Source organism: Anopheles darlingi, chromosome 3 (assembly GCF_943734745.1).
Source record: "Anopheles darlingi chromosome 3, idAnoDarlMG_H_01, whole genome shotgun sequence".
Taxonomy (NCBI): domain Eukaryota; kingdom Metazoa; phylum Arthropoda; class Insecta; order Diptera; family Culicidae; genus Anopheles; species Anopheles darlingi.
Window position 1 is genome coordinate 46,446,808 of NC_064875.1, and position 6,085 is coordinate 46,452,892.

The 6,085-nt window shown below is 48.0% G+C and overlaps 1 protein-coding gene across 3 annotated transcripts in view; it reads right to left on the minus strand.

Annotated features, from left to right (window-relative positions):
• LOC125954580 (serine-rich adhesin for platelets) overlaps window positions 1-5,841 on the minus strand; it is a 48,597-nt gene extending 42,756 nt beyond the window's left edge. Inside the window, exons 1-2 of one of the 3 annotated variants that reach the window (XM_049685009.1) lie at window positions 5,731-5,841; window positions 4,212-4,855 (exon numbers count right to left, since the gene is read on the minus strand). The gene's annotated coding sequence lies outside the window, so the exon portion shown is untranslated. Of the gene's footprint in view, window positions 1-4,211 lie in introns of all 3 variants that reach the window. The other 2 variants (XM_049685008.1, XM_049685007.1) reach the window with 2 other exon arrangements.
• Between the last annotated feature and the right edge of the window lie 244 nt (window positions 5,842-6,085).

Consider the following 6,085-nt stretch of genomic DNA (forward strand, 5'->3'; position numbering starts at 1 on the left):
GTCCCATTCACAGTCGGCTATAGCGACAGATCGGTCCCGCTTAAAGGCATCTCGCATCTCACACATTGCCGAGCGGAACAACCTCGCTATCTCCTTCCACCCCACCACCTCGAGAGCCTAAGGGGTGTGTACGATCACGCACACGTGCACTCGTCGTCGTCTACTAGGGGGGTCCGGTCCTCCACTTGGCAAAGGAACGGAGCTAATGCACACTACACTCCGGTGCTCCGGTGGTGAAGAGCACATATGACGATGCCAAAGTCTTGCAGTATAGTAAAAGTCCCCTGCGCCACACGGCCACGAGGCCACAGTTACCTAAATGGTAGCGCTGTGCTGCGCTGTGCCGCGCTGCCGCTTTCCTTCTGCGGCGAGAAGAGAAAGGGGTACACATTTGGCTTTCTCCGGCCGTGGCTCAGCGCAACCGTTTGAGACGGCTACTCCCCGGTGGGCTGCGGGGACTACGTAATGTGAGAGCTTCGCAACTTGCGCAAACACAGTGCGACACCGCCGAGTCGGCTGGAGAAGTGAGGTGAGTACACGACATAAGAAATTGTCGTCCAACACTGCACAGCATACGCCCGCCAGGTTTATTCGCTTTCTTCTGGCTGGCTGGTGGCTGCAAAAGTTACCAGATCCCGTTTGTAGCAGCAACGGGGATCACGTATCTCGACCACGGTTCCGTTTTGAAGACTAAGCCAATTGGAAGGCAAAAAAATGGTATACTTTATCATAGAAAAGAGGAGTTAATAATGCCTTAATCGCTGCAGTAGAAGGTTTCTATATCTATATCGTGGATTTTAAAAACATACTCAAAAAAGTATAAAACTAATGTTATTTCTCCCTTTATGGACACCATTCTATCTGCAATCTTTCGACGGAGAACATAGTACAATTGGTTTGCGGGTTGATTGCCATTCGCATGGGCCAATGTTCGTATCCCCACGACAGTAGCCTGTGAAGCAGAGATTTACGAAATTGGCGCATATATTTGCATCTATTTGCACGGAATGCAATATAGGATTAACAAAACTAAAAAAATAATGGCTTGGACTTGGCCTCAACTATATTTCTGTCTCTTAGGCTCTTAGCCCTTCGGTTAATAAACATAAATCCCTTTGCTATAAGCGGATTTGGTGGAGGCATTTTGCTAGTAGAAAACATTTTCCTACTAGCTATAGCTTCCTCGCTGTGTTCCATCAATCCTGTGCCCTTGTACAGGAACTTGGAATGTTTCCGAAAACGGTATGACGGCAGCAACGTGCAGCAGCAGCGATACTACCTACTAGCAATTCCTAGGCTAGTAGTAGCTTTAGCTCGTCTTCGGCCGCTTGTAACACCACCACCGTTTCTCTATTGCACTAGTTAATAGCAGTGTCCCATAGTGGTACCTTGAATCCGGAAATAAATGTGTGCTTTGTAGGTTTTTTGTACGTCGAGGAAACTTTCACTTTCGAACCGCGCTACGACCAACCACACAACGCGTATACCGTGTACGCACTCCGCCAAGTTTCGCTTAGCACCGGGGCGGCATGCCAAGCGAAACGGAAGGGAGGGTGGGAAGAGTGGTACATTTGCCGGGCTACAACACCCCGGAACCCTTGCCGAGACCGACCAACTGCCAAGAAAGAAAGCACTACCGCCAGCTAGCCAGCCAGCCAGTCCGTAATCTAACGCCCTTTTCATACGCCCAGTAGTGCCCAGGCCAGATTGCATCTTAGGCGACGAAAGGTATTGATGAAACCAAAGCTCTGTCTGAAGCCAGCAAGTCTGTGCACCAAGGCACAATGAGACAGATACCTCCGTGTACGACACCACAACCATCATTTCGACTTTCCGAATTTTGAGCAAGCGAGCAAAGGCGACTGTGTGTGGGGAAATCATCAGCCAACAAAGTCCCAAAATGTATGTTTGACGTTCGCTTGCATAACACCTGCATAACGCTACCACACCAATGCAGAGGAGGTTCGGTTTGGCGGTTTAGGTCTCTATTTGCTAAGGCACAAGAAGAGGTTGCTGCTGCTGGTGCTGCATCATTCGGTTTGTTGTGACAGCGAGCGAACTCTACGGGAGCTACGTCGACACCTTCCTTCACTCGGCCATTGACAAGCATTGTCTGTGTCGTTGACAATGAAATTTTCGTACTTTTAATGTCTCACTTGTAGATTGCAGCTTGGTTAGGCCTAGGTCTAACATCCTATATGAATGTAATAGAACAATAGACCTTACTGTAGATCCTAACGACCGAAGGAGAACATTCCTATGAGATGATTGTAACATTCCCCAATATGCATTGGGACGTTACAATTCTCAAGAAGCACAACGAGGTACCATCTGTATCGAAGATACAGCACAGCAACACAATAAAACAACGAAGTGTCTTTCAGAAATGGTCTAGAAAAGGTCTACAGAATGCAACCTTTAGGGAATTTCATCTGCTGTACTGTCTTGAATAAAATAGTCATCGAAATGGAAAGTTTTGCATACAGACTACGACTGGAAGCACGAAGTTTCAATCTACGCACTGATGGCAGATGATGCTGCTGTCAAAATATGCGCCAACCAAAACGTTCCAAATAATACTAGAAACCTTCTGCGACAACAGCGGCCACACTAGTGACACTAGACGGCGCTGCTAAGTTAAACAATTACATCACCAGCATCATCGATACCGATAGACTTCTCAGGCCATTTCTGATGGTGGTGGAACCAACGGTCTGTACCAGCATCAACATGCGCCATGGCATGCTTTGGCGTTTGACGCTTTTTGGGGAACCAAGTAGAGCCTTTCCTCCACGACTTTTAACGCTCGATTTGCGCAACATTTCGACCGAAAACCTTTGCACCAGCAAACCGGTGCCAGCATCGGGAGGTAGGGATGGTTACGGTCTCTGATGTCGCCGTAAAATCATAGACGCCTGACCCCTTTCCATCCCTCTCTCCATCGGCGCTATGGCGACCTTTTCGGGGCGATGCGGTACAGTTACGGAGCCGTTTGATATTGAAATGGTTTTTGGTGCCGACACACGACTACGGACGTCTCCTGCTGGCCCGAACAACGGACAAACAATGCGCCAATGTTTGTTGCTCGGAAAGGCGAAACATACGCCTAAAACGTGCCCGTTCCGTTCCTTCGGTCCCGGTAGCCAGGCCCGGGGGCCCCACAAAACGATCGGCGAGAGGGCAAAGGGCTGTCTTGCCAGTCCGTCCAAACCAGTTAGTGGCGGTTGTCCAATACACCACCACCACGACCACCACCACCGCGGCAACAACAAGACACAATCGAATCGTCCAAAACTGAAGGGCTGAAGGTGCAAGACTTAGCGACGACTTAGCCTAGCTGACCGCGGCCACAGTCCGGTGTCAGTGTTACAGCAGGGGCCATTGTCACCTTGAGCTGGTCTAGTGTCACACCGACCGAACGGTCAAAGTCGGTAACCGGTCGACTTCTGGTCGATGCTCTAAAGCATGTTCTGGAAGAAAATACGATTGCTGCGTGGTTGCCACGAACACGGTTCGTTCGTGCTTTGGTTGCCATTGGCCTTTACCTTGGGGTTGTGAACGGATTGACAGCTTAAGCGATGTTTGTGTGTCGCCTTTAGTAATTGGTTTTAAAATTCACACTAAACCAAAATGTAACAAACATTTCAAAAAACGATACTTGTACCAAGGTGCTAACGAGATAGAGTTGTATTAAAATGGGTTGCTTTGATGATGTCATAAACATGACGACAGTATTACAACGATCATAAATCAAAATAAACATATTGAACCTACATTATATCTCTACAATCAGAATGACGGCCCAACTGGTGGATAAGATAAGGAAACCTACACACCCATTGAATGACCCATTTCCATCACTTGGCAACATGGCAACTTGGATCTCTCTTTCTCGAAACGAAAGCATCTTGGAAGTAGTTGATTTTCCACAACCAGCAACGGCAAGTAAACAATAGAGCCATCCTTCCCTCATTTGTCAATAAACGAGAAACGGAAAAGGTCCGATCCGCCCGGTCGTTTGTCTTGCCAGTGATGAAAGAAGCATCCCAAAATCGGGTCAAGGACAAGGATGTGGATATCCTGTATCATCCCCCGGCGGTGGATACAAGATACTCTTCAATGAGAAAACCCTCTGTTGCTTTGCCTTCCTCTCTGAGACGGGCGGCATTTCGGCATCACCGATTAAGCATAATGAAGACATAATATTTTACCTTTTGCTCTGTGTCCACAGCTCCGCTCGGCACACAAACCGTTATCGTAATCTTTCGGTCAAGTTCACCGCGACTGTACAGGGAGAATCATCACACCTCACCCACCTCGGTCGATTTCCACGCAGTTCGATCTGCCTTGGCCGGGGGGGGTTACCAGCATCCAACAAATACACACACAGAGAGACAACACTCGCAGACGCGGGCGCGAATTGATTTAAAGCGCATCAATCTCACACGCGATGTTTACACTTCTTATCAGCAACCGAGCGGAAACCCGGGGAACCGAGCATGGGCTGTGGGTTTTGTCGAAAGCGAACCCCCGGTTATCTGCTGCTGCCGCTCCCCTTCCCCTCTGCTGACGCTGGGGCTCGTGTGTTGTGTTATTTTATTTCCATCTTCTTGCCATTCCTTTGCCTTGCCATCTCATTAGGACCTCACAGCAGCAGCAGCACCAGCACCAGCTGCAGCATCAGCGCTGGATCACCATCCGCGATGGATCATTATCGATGGCTTACTTGGTGTGGCGTTTTGCCACCCAAAATCACTTCACCGAACCCAAACCAGGCAAGATAAGGGACCACCGCTTATTATTTGAGACACTACACAAAACGAAAGACCACAATCTGGATCACACACCGGTGCTGCTGATGATACGAAGGATAAATTAGAGGATTCCCGGGGAACAACACCATGAACCGAGACGACCACCGGAATCCCCTTCACCGTCGTCGTGCACGGGACGAAATCTCGCGAGTTCCCGCGAATCGAGAAAGTGGCCACCCCTCCGTCCGTGCGTCCGTCCCTCCGTCCGTGCGTCGTGGCGCCAGCACGAAAAGAAAGTTGCAAAACAACTCTCGGATTGCGCGTTGTTTTCCGACCTTTACACCCAGCGAAGTAAGGTTGGCCGCGCCACGTTAAGCTCCCCTTTTTGTACCTCAATATTTGCTTTAGTTGTTCTTTGGACAAATATTTCCTTTCCTAGCATATTTTTGAAGCAAGAAGCACAGATTTATCAAAAGATAGAATACGCTGATCAGTTCAAAATATTAAACTTTTACAGCGCGATTGACTTTCTACCAAGAGAACATTACAGACTTCACTTATTTAAAATACTGGCCTTATCAGAGCCTCTTACAAAACCAAACCAAACCTGCCTTTCGTGATAGCTAAAAATCGCTTTTTTCTATTGCGATTCTCTCAACAAAACTCGTTGCTGGGAATTCCGCTAGCTCAGCGCGTAAGAAATATTTACTATCTGTGACGGAATTCTTGGCTGGCTCTTCGGGGTTTTTTTTTTGTCATTTCGCTAGGTGTAGCACAATTCCGCACGGGTTTTGGGCCAAAAGAAACATGGAAAAACCGCGTTAATAACACTAGATTTTCTGCGGCAAATTTTGCGATTCCGTGGCCGAGGACTTTTAAATTCCTAAACACCGGGGCACCGTGGCCTTGAAATTCACGCCACTGGCAAGATTCGTCACAAACATTCCGCGAATTTTAATCAAAACAACGCGCTTACTCTTTTCGTCTTCTTCTGGTCGTCTTTTTCTTTCACGCACCACGGAAATCTCACGGAAAATTCACGATTTCACGGAAAAACACGCACGCACGTCCGCGCCGCTCGGAGTTTCATCGAAAAATATCGTTTTTATCGTTTAGTCGCGAGTTGTGTCGCGTTTTATCGTTTAGTCGTGGGTTTTATCGTTTGTGTCGCGTTTTTATCGTTTTATCGTTTGCTACGGAAAAGCCGTTCCCAGTTTCAAGCCGAGTTCAACCTGAAGCGCACTTGCAGTGGCAGTGGTGGAATTTCAAAGTCAAGCACCTTCCAAGGAGCTTTTATGAGTGTTTTATGTATATTCTGACCTTTATGAGAC